This window comes from Sorex araneus, chromosome 4 (genome assembly GCF_027595985.1).
Source record: "Sorex araneus isolate mSorAra2 chromosome 4, mSorAra2.pri, whole genome shotgun sequence".
Classification (NCBI taxonomy): Eukaryota; Metazoa; Chordata; class Mammalia; order Eulipotyphla; family Soricidae; genus Sorex; species Sorex araneus.
The window spans coordinates 60410234-60437384 of NC_073305.1; the positions used below are offsets into that span (position 1 = coordinate 60410234).

The 27151-nt window shown below is 38.7% G+C and overlaps 1 protein-coding gene across 3 annotated transcripts in view; it reads left to right on the plus strand.

Moving 5' to 3' along the window:
* The first annotated feature begins 2488 nt into the window (after positions 1–2488).
* ATXN7 (ataxin 7) overlaps positions 2489–27151 on the plus strand; it is a 154877-nt gene continuing 130214 nt past the window's right edge. For 2 of the 3 annotated variants that reach the window (XM_055135023.1, XM_055135022.1), the window contains exons 1-2: positions 2489–2604; positions 9783–9900. The gene's annotated coding sequence lies outside the window, so the exon portion shown is untranslated. The remainder of the gene's footprint in view (positions 2605–9782; positions 9901–27151) is intronic. The other variant, XM_055135025.1, reaches the window with a different exon arrangement.

Consider the following 27151-nt stretch of genomic DNA (forward strand, 5'->3'; position numbering starts at 1 on the left):
GTGGTGGGAGGCAGGGGGAAAGGGTGATTGGCTCTCCAGCCGGCTCGTCAGCTGCCAGGAGCCGGTTTGAATTCGGACACCCGGTTTGAGGGTTTATCGGGCATGGGATGATTTTCTCCTTTTTACCGGTGCTGCTTCTCCTTCCTCCCCCCAAAATACCCTGTCTCTTCTTCTCCCCGATGAAACTGCTGATTTAGGTTGGATTCGATTGTTGCAGGTCCCTTGCCGAAGTTGGGTTTATTCACCAAATTTCCTCTCTTTTTTTTTTTTTACAGAGTTGTAAAAACAGATGTATGATAGTCTAGTGTATTTCACCTGGGGGAAAGGGGGGTGAGTATATGTAAAATTATTTTCATTCACAGAAAGTTGAATGTTCCGTACTGCTCTTTAGGAGTGCTCACAAGAGTTAGCGCCTTTTACTTTTGGCACAAAAACTTGAGGGGACCTTGGGTGTAACTAGTTCCACCCCCAGGGTGTGAAACCTCCCCTCGACTTTGATACTGTCGTAAAGGGGTGACCGTGACTGGGAAGCAGACCCGCACATTTTTCTTGGTTATTGAAGTAAAGAAGACTTGGTTTAAAAAAGTTCATCTTAAATTTTTGTGTTGTTTCGGTTTTCGGGGGGCCACACCTGCCGGTGCTCAGGACTTACTACTGGGTGCTGGGTCCTCCGGCTTACCCCTGCTCCGTGCTCAGGCATCTTCTGGTGAGGCTCAGAGAACATATGGGGTGCTGGGAAGAGAACCTGGGTCGGGGCAAGCGCCCTACCCGCCGATCTATATCCCTTTGGCTGGTTTTTTTTTTTTTTTTGGTTTGGAGGCCAGACCAGAAGATGTTCCAGGGCTTACTCCTGGCTCTGTGCTCGGGGATCATTCTTGGTGGGCCTGGTAGGAACATTTGTATAAGGCATATGGTCCAGAGAGCTCACCCAGTCTGTGCATGCAAGACAAGCAGCTTACCCTTGTACTAGCTCTCCGTCCCTGAGAATTATTTAGTGACAAGGTAAAAATAAAATTAAGGTAGTACAACTATTGGCGAAAGTGTCATTTGTCTATCACAGGTGGTATTTTGGTAAGGATAATTACTGTAGAAGGTAATTATCAAAAGATGAATGGTTCCTTTTACTTCCTTTTATTTTTGTTTAGGAGGTGGCCTACACTAGAGGTGTTCAGGGTTTATCCTTGATAGTGTGCTCAGAATACTCTCACTCCTGGCACGCATAGGTGGGGATGTGGGATACATCATAGGAGGCTCCTATGATCTAGCCTGGCTTGGCTGCGTGTAAGGCAAGATCTTTAATCCTGAATTGCCCCTTTTAAGTTGTGTGATACTTTGCCTTGTCATAATACTGATTTTTAAACAGCACTGACTTAATGTTTAAAGTTGGGTAAGATAAAGTATCATTGCCCCCCTCCCCCATAACAGCTGAATTTTTTAATTTGGGGTTTTGATTTTTGTTGTTTGGAAGGGGGCACACCCTGCAGTATTCAGCAGTCACTTATTCTCAGTGCTCTGGATGGCACCTGGTGTGTTCAGGACAGTGCAGTGCTACAGTTTGAACCAAGGCTTCCTGCATGCAAAGTATATGCTTTAATTTATTGAGCTATCTCTCTGGTCCTGTTATTTAATTTGTGTGTGTGTGTGTGTGTGTGTGTGTGTGTGTGTGTATGTGTGTGTATGTCTGGTGTGGGGGCACACTCCGCAGTGCTCAGGCTCAGATTCTGCACTCAGGGATCACATCTGGAGGGATTGGGGGTTGGGGGCCATACAGCATGCCGAGAATCGAACCTAAGTGAGCTGTGTGCAAGGAAAATTCCTTACCATCTGTACTATCTTTTTGGCCCCTGTTAAGCTTTTATGAGACATTTCATCAGTTGCTTAGAGATGAATCCTGGTTTAACACTTGTACATTAATTTTCTAACATGCATTTTTGGATGGTAGTGAACGTTTTCTAAAATAATAAGATTAGTGGTAGAAACAAAAAATTGAGCCATGTGACCTTCAAAAATACATGTTTTGTGAGCCACATAATTTAACTCACAATTTCATTGACACAGGTCCTGTGTTAAACATTTTAAAATTCTTTTGACTGATCTTTTATATCATATATAATACAAAACATTTTTTAGTAAATAGAATTATACTAGCATGTTTATAAATGTTAAATTAGGAAGGACTTAAACTCTCTGCTATACTAACATTTTCCCCCCACCTTCCCCCTTGGGAATTCTCTGAGCAGAAAGGAGTTGCAGATTTTAAATTCTAATACAATTTTTTCATTCAAGCTGTGTCAAAAACTGATCAGAGCTTTAAACTTACAAGTGATCATAGATTTGGTAACTATTTTCATCATAGCCTTGGTGTATTTGAGTATAAAAGTTGAATTTAAGGAATTTTGTTCATTATTAATTTGGGGGAGCTATGGAGGATAATGATAGGGCTAACTATATGGTTTTTACGCTGGGCTGGTGAAGTGATGTAAGAGTTCTATAATATGGTATTTGAGCAAGGCTTGTCCTGGAGTTTGTGGACCCCCAGGGATCCATAAATGAACTTCCAGACATTCCTGAACCTTCATGGTTGTGACCCAAACATTTTTGGGGGTAAGTATTTTTCTGGAAAGTTTCACTTTAGTTTTATAAAAAAAATTTTGGATCATGAAAGTCAGAAATATGTTTTTTTAAATCAAATAAAATGAAAATTATAATAAGGGAAACCCTTAAGACAAAGTAGGTATTTGTAGAATTCTCCAGACTTGCCTTTTAGAGTTTTCTTTAGCCTAGGCATACAGCCTTAGAGATGCAAAGCACTTCCATTTTGTTACTGCCATAAAAATTTGTCAATTTATAAACCAGGCACACACAGAAAGGGCTATGAATGCTAGAGCTCTGTGCATTATCACTTTTTTAAATCATAGTTGAAATATTAGACCAGGTTGACGATCAGTAAGCAGAGACTTGATTTTGATAATCACCTCTTGGGAGTAAATGATTCATTTGACCCTACTCTTTATACTTATTTTCCAGAAAATATGAATTGTGATTTGGAAGTACCCATTCTAAGAATATGTGTCTCCTGACGAGACAGTAGAGTGTGGTGAAAAATATAATATCTAACTCAAAACAGACTAAAGCTGAAAATAGTATTCTTTTATTCAGTATAGCTACTTAACACGTCTTATTTTTTAGTTTCTCATCTGGGTAATACCCACCTAGTAGAGGTATTTTAGGATTGACATCACCTCTAAAGACGTGTGCTCATTCCTTCTTTTGGGGACCATCAAAGACAACTCAAGGATTTCATGGACAGAAATTACATCTATAACTTTGGCTATCTAATTCTGTCCCTACTCGGCCAGGCAAATACATATACATACATACACACATATTAATTTCTTTAATTTTAAGTAGTATGAGCTTGAAAAAGAGGAATATACTAATATATGTAATACTCATGACCATAAAAGTAAACTGACTTCGGTTTTTCTTATGGTCATTTCCTTTTCCTCTCATTTATTCATTGTGAGCATCTGCGCCTTCTTCGTTCCAGTAGGATAATGGTTATGATCATGGGCGTAGAATCAGACCGACTTGAGCTTTGCAATTGTACTGAGCTTGGGAGTTGCACTAGGTGAGCTGCTTTGAAAGCGGAGCTGCTGGAGAAAATATGACCATTAAATTTGCTTACTCTTAGAACTATTGAATGTTCAAAAAATGGTAGTACTTCTTAGGATAGTTTTAATACTTATTTTTAGAAGGAGATAACCTTTTATCCTCTCACTAATATGTATTATTATTTATTTTGGGACCACACCCGGTGGTGCTGGTGGTAATTCCAAGCTCTCTGCTTGGGGGTCACTACTGGCAATGCTCAGAGCACCACATGGTGCTAGAGATCAAACCTGGGCCTCCTACATGCGAACGAAGCATGTACTTGGTCCATTGAGCTATCTCTCTGGACCTATTATGTCCTTTCAAAGAGAAAACCTTTGTTATACTCATTCCCACACAAACCTGCAACCATCCTAAAAAGCCTTTCACATCTTTATTGTTACCTTGTGCAAGTAACCCAGCTCCTAAAGTCCCTGTTAGACCTCCCTGGTGTTTGGAGCTGTGAAGTTGCATTCTGTGCTAGCCAGGTAAAGTTATATGTCTAAATCCTAGGAATGTCAGGAGCCAGTGAGTAAGCACAGGTTTAAAACTGTGAACCAATAAAAAATGAAGAGGGGCCAGATAGATAGTAAAGCGGGTAAGGTACTTGCCTAGCCTGTGGTTGACCCTGGTTAAGATCCCAGACAGCATATGGTTTTCAGAGCACTGCTAGGAGTGATCCCTTAGCGCAGAGCCAGATGTGGTTAAAAGAAGGAAAAAAAAAAGCACACCCAAATGATACATTACTATACTAAACATTTGTCAATGACTTTTTTGGTAAAAGACCAGGTAACAAATGTTCTCAATTTCATCTTCCAGGTTTCTGTCACTCAACTCTTGACAGTAAAACTAGAAAACTGCCACAGACATTAAATGAATGGGTGTGGTTGATTCTGGACACTGTTTCCATTTCAGATATTTTTTTATGACATGCAAATGTTTCAAAAAACTCCAACTGTTAAAAGTCACAAAAAATATTTCTAGGCTCAGTAGACAGGCAGTAGAAGTTAAACCAAGCACAGACTATATTGCTGACCCCTTGTTTAAAATAATAGACCATTAAGTTCCTTAGGTTTGTGGCTTCACCAAGTCCTACCTTCCTCCTTCCCACTCACCCCAAAATTTTAAAAAATATTTTTAAAAAGTTTTGGGGTCCATGGCTGTGCTCAGGTCTTGCTCCTGGCCCTGTATTCATATATCACTCCTGGTGGGGTTCAGGGAACCATATATGGTGCCAGGGATTGAACCTGAGTCAACCCAGCAAGGCAGGTACCTTACTCACTGTGTTATCTCTCCAACCCTACCATTTCTTTTTCTACCCATTGTGATGAAACTTCACTGATAGGTTCACAGTTACAGTCTGTGGTTTTCTCTTATTTGCACATGCGTATGCTTCATCACCAAATATTTTGTTAAAAATGTTCTCACCTTGCCCAGTTTTTTCATAGAACTTGATTTTCCCCTGCCATGGGTGATGGTTTTGAAGAGAATCAATTGCCTTTGGGACTGTTTAGGCATCTGGCTGCTGCAATTCTTTTTGTGCCCTGGAAGGGAAGTAATTGATATTGTTAGGTTCTCAGGCTTCGAAATAGACACTTGCCTTAAGGAAATCTGTATCCCAACCTCCCTCACGTCCTTACTGCCTGGTGTTTGGTTAAATAAAACACACAATGATTCCTCTTGTGTTTTAACCCTTGGAGGTTAGATCCAGGATTGGTGTGTGTAGAGCATGTTGATATATGTCCGAGTGTAATTTCATCTGGCTATCACAGAAGCCTTGAGGAATGCTGCATCTTTGTTTGGGAGGCCGGGGAGGAGGGTATCCTTTGGCAGTGCTCAACCAACTGGGCCTGCTTTTCAATGTCAGGTCCTATGGATGCAATGCTACTGGGATCCTGTGGTGCCAATGATGCTGGGGGACCATGTGGTGCCAGGGATCAAAGGAGATTGCCTGCATGTGACCATCCTTTTTTAAAATTTCTTATTGAATCACCATGAGCTACACTTATGAAGCTTTCATGTTTGAGTTTCAGTCATACGATGATCGAACACCTATCCCTCCACCAGCGTATATTTTCCACCACCAATGTCCCCAGTATCCCACTCATCCCACCTCTCCCCCTGCCTCTATGGTAGACAGTTTCCCCTCTTTCTCTCTCGCTCTGTATGGGCATTATAGTTTGCAATATAGATAATGAGAGGCTCTCACTTGGTCCTTTATCTACTTTCAGCACACATCTCCCATCCCGACCGATCCCTCCAACCATCATTGACTTAGTTATCCCTTCTCTATTTGCCTTCTCCCCAGCTCATAGGACAGGCTTCCAACAGTGGAACAGTCTTCCTGGCCCCATCTCTACTATCCTTGTATGTTGTCTCATGTTATGATATTTTATTTTCCACAAATGAGTGCAGTCATTCTATGTCTGTCCCTCTCTTTCTGACTCATTTCACTTAGCATGATACTCTCCATGACCATCCACTTACAAACAAATTTCATGAATTCATCTTTCCTAATAGCTGCATAGTATTCCATAGTATAGATATACCAGTTTCTTTAAACAGTTGTCTGTTCTGGGGCCCTTGGGTTGTTTCCAGATTCTGGCTATTGTGAACAGTGCTGCAATGTACATACAGGTGCAGATGTCATTTCTCCTGTGCTTTTTTGCACTCTCGGGGTATGTTCCCAGAAATGGTATTGCTGGGTCATATGGAAGCTCAGTTTCTAGTTTTTTAAGGAATGGCCATATTGTTTTCCTAAAAGGCTGGACCAGTCGGCATTCCCACCAACAATGAAAAAGAGAGTCCCTTTCTCCCCACATCTGCGCCAGCACTGGTTATTCTTTTTGATGTGTGCCAGTCTCTGTGGTGTGAAATGATATATCTTCCTGATGATTAGTGATGTAGAGAATTTTTTCATGTGCCTTTTGGCCATTTGTATTTCTTTTTTGAGGAAGCTTCTGTTCATTTCTTCTCTCCATTTTTTGATGAGGTTGGAGGTTTTTTTCTTGTATATCTGTATAGTAACCCCGTATCAGATGGGTTTTGGGTAAATATTCTTTCCCATTCTGTGGCTCTCTCTGTATTTTGATCACTGTTTCTTTTGAGGTGCAGAAGCTTCTTAGTTTAATATAGTCGCATTTGCAAAACATGCATTTTTTTTTTTTTTTTTTTTGCTTTTTGGCTCACACCCAGCAATGCACAGGGGTTACTCCTGGCTTTTCACTCAGGAATTACTCCTGGCGGTGCTTGGGGGACCATATGGGATGCCGGGGATCGAACCCAGGTCGGCCACGTGCAAGGCAAACGCCCTACCCACTGTGCTATCGCTCCGGCCCCATCAAAACATGCATCTTAACACCGCTATTTCTCTGGTCCTAGTTTCATCTTTTTTCAGCCCTTCTTTCTTGGCCAGTGTATGGAGTTCGTATCTGGTGACATGGTAATTTCTGTAACTGTTTTTTTTGTTTTTGTTTTTTGGTGGGACTCTTGTCCTTTTAAAATTCTCTCCTAATTTGCTTATTTTACAGTAAGCAAGCGTGCACTTTCTAGACTTTAACTTTTAAAGACATCACTTTGCTCAAATAAACCATTAGAAGTTACTAGATATTTTATCATTTCCCTTTCCAAATGCACAACCAATGTATCAGAGCATGAGTTGCTATTTTTAGATATTTAGAGGTAAAATGCGTTTAATTTTTTTTTTTGCTATTTTGTGGTAAAATAAATTATTACTTTTAAATTTAATGTTTTTTCTTTTTAAAAAGGTGAACCTGGTTTACCATATTTTATGAATATCACCACATTTTATGAATGATTCTGGGTAATACAAATCCATAATTATAAGATAAAATCTAGAAATTAATCACAGGAAATAATGGTTATGTGTGCATAAGACGTATACTGCCCTGTTTTATTTTTAATAGAATAGCAAAACAAAATAACATGTTTATATTAATAAATGTGTCCGTTAATAAAGACTTGATTAAGTCAGTGAAGACTTTCTCATACAGCAAAATACTGTGCAGGCTTTTAAAAGGATAAAGTGGTCCAGGGAGTCCCTGATACCACATAGGTCCCCCGAGTGCCACCATGAGTGATCCCTGAGCGCAGAGCCAGTGACCATAGCTGGGTGTGGCCCAAATCCCAAATAAATAATGAAATAAAAATTAAAAAGGATAATGCAAGGTTTGGCGAAAATACGGAGGATAAAGCAGTTGCCTTGCAAATCGCCAATCCCAAATCCATCCCCGATATTGTATATGATACTCCAACACTACCAAGAAATAACCCCCAAGAACAGAGCCAGGATTATGCCTTGAGCATAAAAGAGTGTGACTCAAAGAAAAGAATGAAGTAAAACAAATTTAAAAATGTTGAGGCAAGGCTGGGAGATGGCTCGTCCCACCCATTGTTCATTGATTTGCTTAAGTGGGCACCAGTAACATCTCCATTGTGAGACTTGTTACTGTTTTTGGCATATGGAATAGGCTACGGGTAGCTTGCCAGGCTCTGCTCTGTGGGAGGGATACTCTTGGTAGCTTGCTGGGCTCTCCAAGACAGAAAGAGGAATTGAACCCAGGTTGGCTGCATGCAAGGCAAATGCCCTAGCCACTGTGCTATCGCTCCAGTCCATTAGAATAAACAAAAAATATATATTTTTAATGAGACCAGTGCTTAGAGTTTCAGCTGCTTAGTAGTAATGAAGTTGTGGGAAGAACAAGGGTATATAATAATGACTAATTATCAATGATAATACTAGTAATGATTATTAGCTAATATTTCTGCCCTTCTAGATAATGATTTACATGATTGAAGAACTTTATTTGCCACACTTGTTATTATTTTAAGTTCTTTAACTACATGCGGTACTTTGACCAAGACCACCAGTGTGTTCGGTGTTTGTCAACCTCCTCTCGGACCATGGCCCCCTTCTGATCCTGTTTTCTTCCTTTTCCTTTTCCTGCATTCTACTAACTGACCCCTGGTCTTAAGTTGTGGCCCCTGTCTATCAGTTTTCACCTATTGGCCCCTTGGTATATCCTAGAGACCCATCAGGGGCAATGGGGCCCCTGATTGAGAAACACTGCTCTAGTTTTGCCTGGTCATGTTTCCTTTACCCTGGTACTAAATTGCTTCTCTTTATTCTGTATCCCTATTCTATAATAAATATAAAGATTATTCAGGGTCTGCCAACTCACTGACACACAGCTGATGCTCCATACATATTTGTGGAATAGTGACTCAAAACAGCTTGACAGCATATAGTAATCTTTTAGAAGGGGCGTTTGGTCATCTTTAAAGTATATGGAAGACAATGCCCAGTGCAAAAACAGTTAAATGAGAGAGTCTGCCTTGACTTTACTTTTGGAATGAAGCATAGCAATTTTGTTTCATTTTTGTTTTCTAAGCTAGGTACCTTCCGTTTCAGCTCATTCACACTTAACATCTTGTGGTGCAAATATGATAATTTCAGAAATTTTTTGCTGATGTTATTTGGCTTTAGGGTATGTCCTACTCCCTACTATATAAAACCCCAAGCTCTGACTGAGATACATTCAGTATTTTTGTAGAATTATTCATATTAATTATCTCATGAAGAATAAGAAAGAAGTATAGTCACAATTTGCTGTGACATACTTATTTGCCAACATTGGGCTACTAAGTTTATTTATACTAAGTTTTAGAAAATGCCTGGAATAAATATAAAATAATTCATGAAGATGTTTTTCATATTTAAGAAACAGATGTGATAGACATGCAATGCAATTCTAAGACTTTATTTTAAGACATGTGTTAGAACAACCTGTTCCAAAACTTTTTGGTTTAAGACAGAGATCATTTGGGGCTGGAGAGATAGCACAGCGGGTAGGGCATTTGCCTTGCACGCGGCCGACCCAGGTTCAAATCCCAGCATCCCATATGGTCCCCTGAGCATGGCCAGGGGTAATTCCTGAGTGCAGAGCCAGGAGTAACCCCTGTGCATCGCCAGGTGTGACCCAAAAAGCAAAAAAAAAAAAAAAAAAAAAAAAAAAAAGACAGAGATCATTCATTTACTCACAATTAGCGCAGAGTAGTTCTGTTTGTTTTGACTGGTCTGAAGTCACTAATGTGGCTATTGTCTTCCCAAGGCTTCCATCAGAGCTCATTCTGGACCTCAGGCTGGGACAGCTCATTTGAGCTCTATGTGATCTCATCTTTCGGCAGTTAGACCAAATGTCTTCACATGGAGTACTATGTTCCAAGAAGGTGAGAACTGTAGGACTTGAGACTTAGAAGTCACACAGTGTCATCGTACCACATTCTATTGAGTCATGCTGCAAGACTAGCCAAGATTTCAATGGTTTGAAATACACACACACACACACACACACACACACACACATACTCACATATGTGCACATATATATTTTAATGGGACATATTGGTTACTGTTATCTTACAGGTGGTGCCTATAAGAAAGGTGGGGGTGGGCATTCAGTGATGTGGAAAATAATGAGAACCATTTTTGCAAACAGGGTTTGTATTTTATTTTTAGTCGTTCAGTTACTGTAGCTATAAAAATAGGTGAAGGTGATATAATGGATAAAATAATTACTAAAGACTTGCATGATTTGAATGACTAAATCAAAACTATACTTAAAGTTGTTAGGGGGGAAAAGTTCTTAAACTATAATTTGAAATATAACATGACAGAGTATCTCAAAATACAATAGAAATATAAGTGGACTTTATGCTAAGTCTGAAAGCTATTAATTACCATATATTTAGGTTTTAAGTTTGGTATGGGAATCAACTTTACTACACATATTTTCCAAACCATTGGGCAATATTCTTCAGTATTCATTAGAATATCATCTTCTGTTAAGTCTTTGGCCATTTCTGCTGTGATCACATCAATATGACTGACTTTATTTTTGAGCGTTACACCATAGCATATACTCTGTTAACCAAACCCTTTTTGTGTATTGTGACTCATAAACTCTGTTGTGAGGAGCCGTGCTAAATGCTTCTCTATATTATCTTTTTGGAATATAATAGCTGTTATTATCCCCATTTTGAAGACATGACAAGTATGTCTTAGAGTTGTTAAATAACTTACCTTAGATCTTTTACAAAGTTGGAAGCAAATCCTAAAAGTTATGGGAAGTTTATCCCCATACTCGTGCTTCTTAAACTCATATCTAAAGAAATTTGCATGGGGGCCTGAGAGAATGGTACAGGGGTTAGATGTTTGCTTAATGCATAGCCAACTTTGTGGCTCAGTCCCTGGCTTTACCTTTATCCCTGACTATAGAGCCAGGAATAAACCCTGAACACGGCTGGGTGTGGTCCAAGCTCCCCTCATCCCGAATAAAGAATATGGGAACGAGGGAGGGGAGGCATGAAAGGAAGTAGATCTTTAAAGAATCTTAAAAATCCAATACTTAAATTTTATGTGGATTTTGTACTTTGCTCCATGATACATGCTTTTGTTTTTTGTATAAAATTAATAGTTTACATTGCTTTCCAATCAAATTAAATTTCTTTTTAAGAAAATAATTTTTCTATAAGCAGAATAATAGTTAATCAAGTAAGATTTTTTTTGTTGTAAGCCATAGAAATGAAATCTGGCTTTATTTTTTCCTTAAAGAGGAAAAACTAAAGGTTACTTGAATGATTTGGTGTTGGCTCCCAAAATTGACAGTAGAGCTGAAACACCAGGCCTCAGAGTGGATCAGATCTAGAGTGGCTTTGTGATTTGAGGTAACAGGCCTCAATAGACAGACTTCTTGGGGTGCTGAACTAATTATTGACCTCTCCAACATTTTTTTTAAGTCTCTTATTTACTGAGTGACACAGTGCTGGCAGATGCGGAGTTACTTCTACTTGGTAAGTTGTCACTCCCAGCAAGGGAAGAGGTTGCCAGACTCAGAGAAAACCATCAGTATTTGGTTATCCACTGTCCAGTTATTTGTAGGCTGCCTTGTGTGAGTAGCTTTGTGCATCACTTATCACATTGAATATTTGTAACACCAGGTGACCTTCCCAGATTCTTCATCACGTACCATGTGTCTCCATGGTTTGTTAAATGCCAGGTTGAGGAACGTTTTTAAAGAGTTCCATACCATCTGTTTCCATTTCAAGTAATCAGCATTTAACTGAAGTACATTTAGCTGTAAGTACAATAATATCTATCCATTTTTACATGGTAATCTTTTCTAAAACATTTTATGTATTTCCCTGATTTTTAAAGAAAAGTATGTGAACTATTTTTTAAAGAGGGAGTTTCCCTGCTAAGAACATTTTACTAGTGCATAGTGATACACGGCAGAGCCTGGCAAGCTCCCTGTGGCATCTTCGATATGCCAAAAACAGTAACAAGTCTCACAATGGAGACGTTACTGGTGCCTGCTCAAGCAAATCGATGAACAACGGGAGGACAGTGCTAGAGTGCGTAGTGATGCTATTGGGACACAGTATGATAATATGGTTGTTGACCTCATTACTTAATATCTCCAAGCCTACCCTGCATATTTTTTTCTATTGTCTGGTATCTAACTACTTTTTATTGTAACCTTATTAATATGTTAAGCATTTTAGGCTTGATGAGCTCAGTGGTAGAACACCATGTATATGTGAAGCAATTCTCAATAACAAAAAACCAGCATTTTAGACCTTAAAGGTCGAAGGATAAAGAGACAGCCTATACCCTTAGTAGTGGCACTGTAGTACTGTCCTTAGTAGTATGTCCTTCATATAACTTAATATCTTTAATAGCGTAATTTTAATAATTTCAGGTGTTTCAGATGGCAAAATGTCCAAATAATTTGATTTTTATTTTATTACTGTATATTTATTATTATCATTAATTTAATATTTTTGAAGAACTAGGGATTGCAGGAGGCCTGTCATGTGCAAGGTCATTCTATAAGGCTGAGCTTCAGCCATTGAATGTGATTTTATTTAGAGCATTTCCACATACATTCTTCTGTTTTACTTTATACTGTAGTCTTTGGAAGGTAGTGCTGATTAGATCTTACCCTGTATTTCAGCTGGGTACGTGATGTAGAAAAGGGAAGTAGTTTCTTCTGTAACATAGAACTGTAAACAGGAGAACTCAGGTGTTCTGACTCTCCAGACTTCTTCTGAAGGCTATACTAGAAAAACGGTTGACCAACTAGAAATGGCCCTTTTTTTTTTTTTTTTTTTTTTTAAGAAATGGCCCTTTTTCTGTTTTCCAGGGTTCTGGCTTGAACTGGGTCAGGTGAATCTATATTTAGCCTCTCTTACTGAGGGACACTGGTGTGTCAGGGAGATAGCTCATGTTGTCTTGGGCATTGATAGCCATTTTTGTTTTTTCATGCTTTGGCTGAATAAACATCATCATTTTATTTGCCCACATATAGTCAGTTGAGCTGATTTACCCCTCCTTTACTTGTCATGATTAGCTGGTTTTAAAGTCTGTCTTGGAGCCTTTCAGTCTGGCCTTAACTTCCCTACCGTGTAATTACCACCTTGTGGTATAGTAACTTTTCTTCCCAACCTTAGGACTCTTCTTTTAAATTGTCATCTCTGTTTTCTAGTGCTTAAGTTCACCACTACAAGAAGATTTTAGAGGAATAATTCACACTTTTATTTAATATGGATCCCCAGACAGTGTTCTTCTGTAAGTAATAGAATTGTATATTAGGCCCTTTCCTCCTTGTGTCTAAAGTTTCATTTAGAGTCTGAACCATCAACTTGACTGTACTGGTAATAAAGTGGTTCTTGTTTGGTTAGACTTTTTGTAAAAACAAATATCTCAAAACTTTTTTATAACTTTTAGAACATTCTTCTAACATCTAATACCACTTTTTAAACCGTGTGTTTTTCTTTCTGTTTCATGCACACATTCCTACAACTTCTCACCTTGTTAACAATACTGATTTTAAAAGCTGTTCATTTTCCACGTGCTGGAGAAATAGTGTAATGTGGGTATGGCCCTTGCCTTGCATGAGGCTGACCCAGGGTGGATCCTGGCCATCACATGTGGTTACCAAATACCCCCAGTAGTTATCCATGTGAGTATCCCGCCCACACTGCAGAGCCTGGCAAGCTATCCATGGTGTATTTGATATGTCAAAAACAGTAACAAGTCTTACAATGGAGATGTTACTGGTGCCTACTCGAGCAAATTGATGAACAACAGGACAGCAGTTCTGCGACAGTGCTACTGCTGAGTGGCAGCCAAACCTAGAAACAAATACTTTTCCTCTTTCATTTCTAAGTTGTTATGGTGTCAGTTTAGCAGACATTTTGAGCCTTTAGAATTCTGTGAATTTAATCTTGAAAAGAGCACTTGTAAAGTTCTTAAAAAAAAAAAAGTCAACCTTTATTTTATTTTTCTGAGTCTATATGTTTTTTGTTACTATTTTGCTTTTTTGTTGTTGGGTCTTCCCAGTGGTGCTGGGGCCACCAGGGCCATATGAGGCAGGCACAGTGCTACAGAGAATATGTGCTGCGAGTGGTCAACCCGAAAACTGCCAGGAGTGATTTGTGGTGCGGAGCCAGGAGTAACTTATCCTTGAGCATCATTGAGTGTGGCCCAAAAACAAAAAAACAAACAAAAAAAGGAAAACCATTTGCCATTACCTTAAGACAGTTGAGCATCATTGAGTGTGGCCCAAAAACAAAAAACAAACAAACAAAAAAAGGAAAACCATTTGCCATTACCTTAAGACAGATTTACCAGCTTGCTGAAACTACTAAAGATATCTATGGTTTCTAAAATTCCCTGATAATATATTTCAACACTCTAAGACTTAAATGACACATGCTCACCTATAATATATCATGAAAAAGATAGAAAAGAGAGTGTTCCAGCTTCTGTTTAGAACTATAAATCATGCTAAACTGAAAAATCAGTTGTTTAATAAATAGTCATGACATCATTCATAATGGTTAGGGTTTCTTAGTGTTTTTATTCCTTTAGCTAACAACCAGCAGTGATTTAGCTTTCTGTTCGATATCTGGTGTCAAGAATCAATGAAAGTTTTTATTAGCTAGCATTTATAGTAGAAGACACACTAATTTGCTATTATATCGCAGTTTGCTTTTCATAAAATTATATATCCTCCATATGGTATTTTGACAGAGAAAAAGAGTCTGATTTCATGTGGTAAAAGTTGTTCAGAGTGTGAAAATGGTGAAATTTGACTCTGAAGGCTGTAAATCAGTGATATTCAACCATAGTATGCCTTGGGACCAGCTGAAGTCAGTAGACTGGTTGTTGGACACCATGTGTCTAAATTGCCTCTATTCAGGTTGTGATGTGTACCAGGAAAAAAATTACACCTTAGATCCAATGAGACATTCTTGTTTTTCACATCTTGAGTTTATAAAACAAATTTTAGGGTCAGAAAGATAGTCAGCTGAAGCACTTGTTTTGTGTTTTGGAGGCCTAGGTTCAATCCCTGGTATAGCGTGGTCACTAAAAACTACTGGGGCAGACCTCCTGAGCAGGAAGTGGAAGTAGCTCCTGATTACCTCCAGGTGTGATTCCCAAAACAATATATATATATATATATATAAATGTATATATATGTGTGTGTGTATATATATAAAGTTTATAAATGATTTTACTTATTGAAAAATTTTAAAATACTTAAAAGCTAAGAAATATGGCTTGGATATTTGAGTTTCAAGACATAAACTTGGCTCTTTATTTTTCTATAATGAATGCTTATAGGGTGTTTTGTTTAATAACTTTCCCTAGCTGCAAAAATCATACATGTTATTAAAAATTTTGGAAAAATTCACAATGCATAGAGGGAAAGAAAAGTTACTCATGTTTCTGCTTCTCAGAGATACCACTATTGACTTTGATCTATTTCCACACATTCATACATATGAGTATTTACAAGTAAGAATTTAGAGTGGTATGGAAACAACCTGAATGTCCGAGAACAGATGACTGGATAAAGAAACTGGTATATCACACAATGGAATATTATGCAGCTACCAGGAGAAACAGAGTCATGAAAATTACTTATACATGGATGAACCTGGAGAATACCATGCTGAATGAGAAGGAGAGGGACAGTTATAGATTGATTGTACTCATCTGTGGAATGTAAAATTATCTTATATGAGACTAATACCTATGTTTTCATTTTGGGTTTTTTTTGTTTTTTGCTTTTTGGGTCACACCCAGTGATGCACAGGGGTTACTCCTGGTTCATGCACTCAGAAATCACCCCTGGTGGCTCTCAGGGGACCATATGGGATGCTGGGAATCGAACCTGGGTCGGCCGTGTGCAAGGCAAACACCCTACCCACTGTGCTATTGCTCCAGCCCCGAGACTAATACCTATGGACAGTAGAAACCAAATGCAGGAAGACTGGTTCATGAATGAAAGCCTGCCACAAGTGGAAGGGCGAGGGGAAGGCAGTTAGGATAGATATGTGACCACTATGATAATGATACCTGGAAATGATCACTCTGGACAAGAACTGAATTCTGAAAAGAAGGCAAAGGGGTATATATGATAACCCATCAATGCATGTATTGCAAACCATAATGCCTAGAAGTGGGGTGGGGGGGAGGGAAGGAGGGAAGGGGGGCGGAGAGAGAGAGAGAGAGAGAGAGAGAGGGGGGGGGATTGGTGGTGGGGAAATGTACACTAGGATGGGTATTGGAACATTGAATGACTGAAATTGGATCATGAACAACTTTGTAACTGTATCTCATGGTGACTCAATTTAAAAAAATGAGTAATAGAAATGAACATAAATTATGAACCAAGTTTTCATGAACTCACTGACTCTCAGGTGTTGTCTTTAGACTATAGAGAAGGGCTTTCCCTCTAAAATGAGGGAAGAGAGCTATTTTGCCCTTTGCCAGTGTTGATTGAGCTGCGTACGGCAGTCTACCTGTGTCGTGGCCCGTGTCTTTATCCTAGCAATTCTTCATGTTAATTCTTAATGCCTGCTGTTTGCAGGGGAGATTTTTGGAGTGGTTGTTGGAGAGGCCTATTGACATTTGCCTCATCTATTCTTACAATCCCACCTCCCACCTCCCACCCTCTGAAGAAGTCTTTAAATCAGTTGTTTGAAAGAATGGCCAATATTCAGAACTAGAGTAATCATCAGATGGCGTGTGCTAAAGGAAAGCTAGGTAGAGTGTTGCTAGAGACACCCAGGTGATTTCAATTAATAGCTAACCTCAGATTCAGTCACCTTGGTCAAAGAAAAATCCCAAGAAGGAGCTCAGAGCAGATTACGATGTAATCATATGCCAGTTCACTCCTGTGGAAAAGAAAAGTGCTAATCTGGTCAGATCTGTTAAAGAGACAGACATGGCTGAGTAAAAGCAGAATTTTCTCAGATTGCTCTTTTTTTTTCCCTTAGTACAGAAGGAAGATTTATTTTAGAATGAAAGAAATACAGAAAGATCTTTGAGCAGGTATTAGAAATACAAGATGGTTGACTTTATTTCTGTGTGCCAGGCTGTAACAGATTCTTAGGTCTAAGTAGCTAGCGAAGTGAAGTGACACACGGGGCAACTTCCCTAGCAGTGATATAACCTCTATTATTCAATGTGGTGCTGACTTTGATTCTGAGCCCTCAAGGAGAAAAAACCCAGTGAGAAGGAAGAAGTGGCATGTCTTTGTAAATGTTTGATTCTTGTCATCTCTCAAACCCCTGTCTAGATAATTGTGAATATCTGCCTCACATTTTGACAACCATCTTTCAGAAGTGCCCTTCTGTCTTCTCTATTGACCAGTTTAAAGTTAACTTTTCTCCAGGTCTTGGTGTGAAGGAACTGCATCAGGAAATTAATAACCGGCATGATAATTGCTTGCACGCAAATGATGTGGATTGTTGGCTTTACAAGTTTCTGGTTTAAAGTCTAAGATCTGACAGTTAGCAATGTTCAAGTTAGATGCTTCAAGAGATTCTAATGGAAGGATTGTTTTCAGAGGACTGGTAATAGAGTAATCTTGTCAACCAGAGACCCAGAACAATGGGAAGTTCATATTGCTAGTAGGTTCAAAGGAGAAAAGTCGCATTATGAGAGTCCAGTGGAGAACTGGTACTGTGGAGGCGAGCCACACACAGTGCCTCTCATCCTGCAGGGATTTAGCTGGTTCCAGAAAATGCATCCCTGGCGGGGACAGAGTAAGTAAAACTGTCCTCCCCTGCTTTGGTTCCTATTTAGTGTCATTGTAATGTCTTCTATTGGTTACTGCTGACTGGATCATTTCCTGAAAGAAACTAGTGGTTCTTCTTTTTAGACTCAGCTTGTGGGGTCCAGAGAAGAGCTAGGATGGTGGACTGTTGGCCCAGGGATGCACAAAAGATCAAACAGAATATTACTAGCACACCATAGTAACATTCATAATTGCAATTTTAACGTTTTATCTGACCTTCATTTCCTGAAATCCAAAAATAAATCTTTTTTTCTTCAAAAATAAATTTTAATGCATGTGAACTATTGATTATGATTCAGTCTTTTAATATGAATAGTCCAAATAGTTATTGAATGGTTAAATATTCAAAGAGAGAATCTGAACAATTTTCAGAAAATTAGGAAAAGCACTGCAAGACTTTCTGTTGGGATATTTTGTTTTAGGCTAAAATTAAAGATTTTTAAAATTACTGATGTAATCTGACTTATCCTAACAGGTAAAGATTATATTTTTAATGCCGTATTGATGAAATAGATTTTTCCTGATAAAGCTATCTGAAGAAGGAAAGCAGAACTTAAAAAACAAATGTTTCACATTATTTCTTTAGGTCTGTTTGAACAAGGTAAGATTTATTGGAAAGAAGATTCTTAGTCAGCCATTTCTAGGAATGACAGATTTGTTTTAGCTATTAAAACAGGGTCTATTTATAACTATTGAACATTGATTTTGAGAGATTAAAGATATTTACTCTACTTCTCAGGCACTGTGGGTCAAGCAATGAAAAGAGGTAACACCAAATACAGCAGTTGTATATAGCAAACCTAACCGTAGCCTTTTAATAGAAACATCATCTGTGGGATTAAAAAAGAGGACAGTGATTTAGCCTCTCTCAAAAAATACATATTCTTTCATGTTGCTTAAAGATACTTAACAAAAGTCTACAGTTGCCGTGTCATAGATGGGATGAAGGTAGGAATAGTCCTGACTTGAGGAAGTTGGGCTTAGAATGAGCCTTTTGCTGGAGTTGGAGTGATAGCACAGCAGGTAGGGCGTTTGCCTTGCACACGGCTGACCCGGGTTCGATTCCCAGCATCCCATATGGTCCCCTGAGCACCGCCAGGAGTGATTCCCTGAGTGCATGAGCCAGGAGTAATCCCTGTGCATCGCTGGGTGTGACCCAGAAACCAAAAAAAAAAAAAAAAAAAAAAAAAGAATGAGCCTTTTGCTGCAGATTCTTTAAAGACAGCCTGATTTTTGGTCGTTTCCCATTACTTCCAGAATGTATGGCATCTTAAGCCCTTAGCTTATATTTAGGATGTTGACCTGCCTATCTTTCTCTCCATTCTCCTCAGGTGCCATGGCTTCAGTTTTTCAAACTCGGTAGTCTTCTTTCCTCAGAGGCTTTAGTCTTGAGGGTCCCTTCGGTTGGACTGCCTGCTTTCAACCTCATCTCCTAACACTTCATCTTACTGTCTGGTCTTAGTTTAAATGACGTCTCTTCACAGAAGCTTTCCCTGATCTTGCAGACAAAAATACCACGATCAGGTCCTGGATTCCATATCCAGCACTGCAAAATGAAATAAAATAACATCCAAATATTTTTGTTATTTGCTCTTAACAAGATTATCTATATCCCCATGTTATTAATATGTTTAATACCTATTACTAAGCTGTAACTACTATTACACTGTAGCACTGTAGCACTGTCGTCCCGTTGTTCATCAGTTTGCTCTAGCGGACACCAGTAACATCTCCATTGTGAGACTTGTTACTGTTTTTGGCATATCAAATACGCTACAGGTACCTTGCCAGGCTCTGCCATGCGGGCAGGATACTCTTGGTAGCTTGCCAGGCTCTCCGAGAGGGATGGAGGACTCAAACCCAGGTTGGCTTTGTGCAAAGGAAATGCCCTACCCGCTGTGCTATTGCTCCAGTCTGTAACTGCTACTAAACATATTAATATGTTATTAATACTCCTGTATATTCAGGTATCTTGCTTTTCAAACCCCTTTCAAGTTTGTGTGAATGTTTGATGACTTTCTTCTGTATCAGAATGGAAGTACTGTGAGAGCAAGGTACATTTTTTATTTTTCACAGCTCCAACCTCACTGCCACATATGGTACTTAATGGTGCTTAGTAAAAAATTGTAAAAGAAAGGAGTAAAAACTGGTTTCAGGCCCCGAGAGCCCCAGGTTCCTACTCTTGCTCTGTGATCTTTGGTTCTTCTGTGGACTCTCAGCTTCATAGGCAGAATGAGAGTAATGATGACAATGCACTGAGCACGTGTCAGGCATTGTAGCTCCACATGTGTTATTTCCTCCACTTCTGCAGAGAGGTAAAATAACTTGCTTGAGATGACAGTGTTAAAAATAGGAAATGGGATTTAAATTCTGGTCAGTTTAATACCAAAAATTTGATTGTGCTTCTCAAGTTGTTACTATTTTTAGGATAGACTCTATAAAAGGCAAAGCCCTGGGTATAGGGTAATACCAATGCCCATGCTGGAAATGTTGACATAAATGATGAAGCAGTTTAGAGAACACTTGAAAATCAGTTTGAAGGGGCCGGAGCAACAGTATATTGGGTAGGGCATTTGCCTTACACGCGACTGTCCCGGGTTTGATCCCCAGCAATCAGGAGTAATTCCTGAGTGCAGAGCTAGGAGTCGACCCTGAGCATCACTGAGTGTGACCCAAAAAGCCAAAAAAAGAAATTTTAAGGAATCTGCTTCATTTAGATGAAAAGACCAGTGGTGAATCTTAAGGAGTTAAGAAATTCTAAAGTAGCCTTTTGTGCGAGTATATTGAGGATTCTGGGAATGTGGATCATGTTAATGATTTGGTGCTGCGTATTTGTGTTATTAACCTGCATCCATGTATGAGCCACAGGTGGCACATGCTGGTGTCAGCCAATTAAGAACTGAACCTGGGAGTTGCTGCTTTCTGTTCAATTGTTCGGAGACCTTCATGGATTTTGTTCTTTGTAATTATTTTGGGGGGTGGAAGTAATAATTTGAAGACTTTCGTATTGCACCATATCCAAAGCTCTTCTCCCAGTTCTCAAGTCTGTTGCAAATGAGGAATTTTAGTTGATTCTTTCATTCTGCTTTAGCACCCAATACAGTAGTATTTTTTTAAAAAATGGCAATGTGTGGTTAGAAAGGTTTTTATATCCAGTTGTTTGATATAATCTTGTATCAAATCTTGCTATCTTTCTGTAAGAGTAGACTGCTTAGCTAGAATAGGTAGCAGTTTTGCATGAATTGTTTCCCCTTTCTAGCCTGTTTCTTATTTGAAAATTAGAGATAGTTAAAATTGTTAAAATTAGTGCTAATTTTAAAAGTCTCACAGGTTTCTCTAATATTCATACAAGTCTCACACAAAATAACTTTCAGACAATGTTAACCATTATGGCTGTTAATAGTTCCTGTCTATTCTGGTCATGCCTCTTAAATGAATGTGCACTGTTTATCAAACACTGACTGGGACACAGGAAATAACTTTTTTAAAGGCCATGATTTTAAGGCTAACAAACAAAGAGAATAAAATTGGCTAGGGAGAAAAAGACATGAATTCCCCTATTGGGGTCCTCCTAGTATTTCCTAGTTGTGTTTGTGATGAAAGGCAAATTGTGAGCATGAACTAAAGCCCACGTGTGTGCTAGGGCTGGGGCTGTGCTTTCTGTATATTCTCTCTGAGAAATAAGTGTGATTGTATCTGTCATACAGCTAAAGAAGTTCTGGCTTTTCTAGACTGTTACCAGACAACTGTTGAAGTAGACACTAAATCCTATGTGTCTCTAAGCTGTTTTGTGTCTTCATCATTATAAAGACTTGACTTACTTTTTTTTTTTTTATCAGCTTCAGCAGATCTGCTGAGAAGGAAAAATGGAAGAAGTGCTCCTAATGTCTATTTTTTTAAAATAATCCATTCATTAATTAGAAGCACCAGGCATAGTGTGTCACTCAGTGCATAATGGAGGCTTAAGAAATGTTTGCTCACTATAAATCATAATCAGATTGAGAGAGAGAAAGATGACAGAGAAATACAGGATTATGTGTCTGTTCAAAAAATTATCTGAGGGCACCAAATATTTTATTGGCATAGCATGGTTACACAGGTCATTTGTAGCAGTTAAAATCTGAGGTGAAGACCTTTCTTCTTTGTGTTTAATGGCATTAACTGTTTTTTTAAATTTTGTTACCTACTGAAATATTTTTGCTTCCCATTAGGTGTCCCCACTGCCCTAGAATCTCTCACTCTGTCCTTGTGTTGAACTTATTAGTCTCAATGAAGGAAAATTTCATAACATTAAATTATACAAACTTTACATAGGCAAGTGTAGCTGCTGCTATAAGCTGTTACTAATGTATTTAAAATTCAGATCTTACTGATATTTCAGTTTATTTTTTACCTTAGGTAATCAAGAGTTTACATAAAGGAAATGACTTTAGCTGTAGTGTGGGTTTAAGTCCTGTTCTGTTTAATTCCAAAAATGGACCGTGCCTCTCCCTGCCTTTATGTGATTGCCCTAGGGGGGTGGTAGAGGAGAAAGTCCTTGATACTGGGTAATAAAGGAGGTCCTATTGCATAGCACAGCAGGCTTACTGCATTTCATTCTAAATTTTCTCTATCCCCAAGGATAGAGAAAAAAATAAAACAGGAAAACGAACCAGAAAAACCAACAACAACAAAAACCCAACTCTTTTTTATCCAAAGAAGTACCTAATGATAAGGAATTTAGTAACCCTACCAAACCTGAAAGGTAGCCATTCAGATGGTACTTTGATCCTTAAAAGCATCTTTTTCATAATTTAATGTTATAGACACATAGAATATAGATACTGAAGGAGAAAATTATGTCTACTTACTATTTTGTTGTGTTGATAGGGGTGCACATCCAGTGGTATTCAGGGTTTACTTTGGCTCTGCGCTCAGGGATCAGTCCTGGTGGGCTTGGAATACCATATGGGATGCCAAGGATCGAACTCGGGTCATCCACATGCAGGGCAGATGCCCGATCCACTGTACTTTTGCTCCAACCTTATGTTGAAATTTTAAAGGATAAAGACAGTAGAACAAGGGGTCAGAGAGATATCATGGAAGTTAAGATGCTTACCTTGCATGTGGCCAACCAGGGTTCGACCCCCAGTACTACATATGGTTCCCTGAGCACTGCCAGGAGTCATCCTTGAGCTCAGAGCCAGGGATAAGCCCTGAGCACCACTGGGTGTGGCCCCCCTAAAAAAACTCAAAATAAAATAAAAGCAAGACAAAATAAAACAAAAGCCCAGATCTTGGTTTCTAATACTATGTTTCAGTGAAAGTAACTATACTTAATTCTAGCTGGAGAAAGAAATAAAATATGCCAAGAAAATATTCTAGTGCCAGGAAACTAGAAAATTCTGGTAATAAAAACATATACATTTATGCACCTCATTCTAGGGTCTGTTGAAGGCACACAAGAGATAACTGAGAAGTTGGAGAAATAGTGCACTATGTAAGACTTATGGCTGAATCTGGTTGCATCTATGGCACCCAGGTTGACCCCTGGACCCCTCCAGGAGTGATCCCTGAGTGCAGAGCCAAGAATAAGCCCTGAACACAGTTGGGTGTGGCCCAAGCCCCTCCTCACCCTTAAGAAAAGATAACTGAAAGAGTTCTCAGTGGTTTAAACAACTAAATAATATATTATTAGATCATTGCCCAAGATAGTAATATACAATGTAGGTTTGGTTTAGTATTAATGTAACGGATAGAAACTTGCAAATTATATAGTTTTAATAGAACTAATTTAAAACAAATATCTCTGGGTATATACTGATATCAAAATGATTAAATAGGTAAGAAAATTGGAGTGAATAGATACATTTTGCATGTAGAAGAATGCTAAGTGATTAAATAACCCCCCTTAAAAGGAATTGGACAAAGAAATTTTATTCAGGGCCTGGAGCTATATAGCACAGTGGGTAGGTCATTTGCCCTGCACGCAGCCGACCCGGGTTCAGTTCCCAGCATCCCATTTGGTCCCCTGAGCACTGCCAGGAGTAATTCCTGAGTGCAGAGCCAGGAGTAACCCCTGAGCATCGCCGGGTATGACCCAAAAAGCAAAAAACTTAAAAAATAATTTATTCAGCTTAATATTGGGTTCATCTTTAAGCCAATACGTTTAATGTGGACTGTGCATAGTGATTTTGTTTTGAAGAATACAATACAGAAAGGAAAAAAAAACTGAACAGTGGACAAATCTGGCAGATAATACCTCCATTAAGTGATCACATTAATATGATGTAAAATGAGAATGACTTGCCACTTCTGGTTTTCCTCTCCAAATTCTATTAGAATTACATAAAAACATGCCCACATTTGACAAGACTTAAAATTGAAGACTTCCCTTAACATAATTGGACAATTCTTCTTAGTACAGCTATTGAGTTCAGTGATAGAATACTTACTTCACATGAATGAGGACTTGAGTTTAATAACTATCACCAAAAAAAAAATGTGTGTTTGTATGGACATATATTATGGGGCTGGGGATGGCCCAATAATAGTACAAGTGCCATGCATATCTGAGTTTCTGAAAACAAAAGCATCCCCAGGCCCCAGGTTAAAAGGACAAAGCCTATGGTTAGGCTCATCCAAAAAGGAAAGTCTTTGGTGTGGGGAAGTAGCTCAATGGCTAGAGCATATCTGATCCCCAGCACTGTATAGTCTCCTGAACACTGCCAGCTATGCCCCCCAAAACCAAAAAAGTGGGAAAAATGTCATCAGAGATTGTTTAGAAAAGTAAGAACACATAACATCTGAATCAAGGTAATAGTCTTAGAAAGGATTCTGGAACAGAAGATAGACATGAATCTAAAGCTAAGGAAATGTAATTAAAAATATAATTAAGTATAGATTTTAAATATATATGTATGTGTATATATGTGTGTATGTGTGTATATATATATATGTATACATTTGGCATGGGTCCTCCACTTGGTGGTGATCAGAGGATACTCCTGGCTCTGCACACAGAAATTATTCTAGGCAGTCACAGGGGACCATGTGGGATGCCAGGGATTTAACCTGGGTTGGGCCTCTGCAAGGCAAGCATTCTACCTGTTGAAAGACATTGGTAAGGACAGGAATCTATAGTTCAAGTTTAATTCTCATATTGTTGGGAGCCTGAAGTAAATAAAACAGCTTTGGTGTTCTGGACTGATTATAGTATAAAGTGGGGCACCTCTTCCTCACTCCTGCCTTGGAAAGCTATGACAGTGCATTTGCAGAGTCAGAGAATGCAGCATTTCTAAGTGTTCTCCTTTTGAATTTCCTACTGGCATGACTTTTTCCCCCCTTTTGCTTGTGCCCAGTAGCAATTCCTTGAGTGGCATTTGCTGTCCTAGTTAATCAGAGGGTAAGAGAAATGAAAAACTCTCCTCTTCCCCCTCCTACAAAGTTTCAATGAGCTCTGGAAATGTAGGCCAAATTGCATCACTGTAGAAAGGAGTGAACAGGAAGGTATTTATGAAGTGCTGCCAACCTCTCTTTAAATCCAGAGTCATGATGAACCAGTATTGAGCTAGGTTAGGTGTGAGATACAAGGAACCAGGGAGTCATGGTTTTTTTATGTAGTCCAGAATGTTACATTATAATCATTGATAGAAAGATTTCTGTGTTAAGTGCTAGTGAAAAATAATTTACACTGGTTTTGTTTAATTTGCATCTCCTGGCTTGTGGAATTCTTCTTGTTTCTATTATTGGCATATTGCAGCAATTTATATTAATTTAGCCAGAGATATTTGAATTATAGAAACTGTTGCCATGTGTATATATTGTAACACATTCTGCCTGGTAATCACATAAGCCTAATAATATATTTTGCAAATTACATATAATCATGTGCTAAATGAGACATTGATTAGCATACAGAAATCACAGAATGTCTTTTTTATCTTTCAATTTGTATTTAAGTATGCTGTTTCATGCCTCTTTTATAGTGATAGAATCTTGCAGATATAACAAATGTTTAAATACCTATTTTATGTTAAATGCTACCAGCCCTTTATAAGACATCCAAATATGTTGAAGTAGTAATATTACTTATATTATCAAGAACAGTAAGCATACTAATAGCAAAACTTCTAAAACCTTCATTTCCACTTTTTCCTTCCCTCTCTCAAGATGGTTCATTTGTATACAAAATGGAAAGATAAAACATATTTGCACAGACTTGGATGCTAGTTAATCTTACCAGTTGAATAAATTTTCTTTGAAAAATATTTATAATCTAACATACTTTAACTTTTTAATCTTTTTATTTTGAAATAATTACAGATTCACAGGAAGATGGTAAAAGAGGTCTTAGTTACTATTCAACTAATTTCTCACATCAACATTTTACCTAACTGTAGTGTGATATCAAAGCCAGGAAATTGATAGTGGTATAAAATCATTTTATTTTATTACTCTTTTCCTTTTCTGTGGGAGTGTGCACCCAGAGTTGTTGGGGGAGGCACTCCCAGCCTGTTACTTGGGGTGAGCCACTCCTAGTCGTGCTGGATGGGGAGTGAGAACTAGTAACTCTACAGTGCAGAAGATAAAACTCAGGTCTACATGCAAAACATGTGCCCCAGCCCTTTGAGCCATCTCCTGGGTTCTGAAATATTTTTTTTTCTTCTCTGCCACACCTAGCGATGCTCAGGTACTCCTGGCTCTGCACTCACTCAGGAATTACTCCTGGAGGTGCTTGGGGAACCATATGGGATGCTGGGGATCAAACCCTGGTTGGCCGTGTTCAAGGCAAACACCTGTACTATCTGCTGTACTATCTTCTGGCCCCGGGTCCTGAAATAATTTTATAATTTTATTCTAATCAAGAAGTATTGCAGGGGGCCGGAGCGATAGCACAGTGGGTAGGGCGTTTGTCTTGCACGCAGCCGACCCGGGTTCAATCCCCGGCATCCCATATGGTCCCCCAAGCACCGCCAGGAGTAATTCCTGAGTGTAAAGCCAGGAGTAACCCCTGAGCATCGCTGGGTTGTAACCCAAAAAGCAAAAAGCAAAAAAAAAAAAAAAAAAAGTATTGCACCATTACAAAAATAGCCCATTTTCTACTTCTATACCTTTATAGTCACAGTCTTTCCTTTTACTCTCACAATGCCCTACTCCTGACAGCCACTAATCTATTCTCCAACTTTCTACTTTTCTCATTTTGGGAATATTATATAAATGTGATCTTTTGAGTTGGTCTTTTTTTTGTTTTTTCCAACTCAGCATTTTAAACTAAGTTTTAGGACTGGAAAGATAGCTTATGACCTTATGACCTTGGTTTGATAAGTTGTGTATCCTCCCACCCG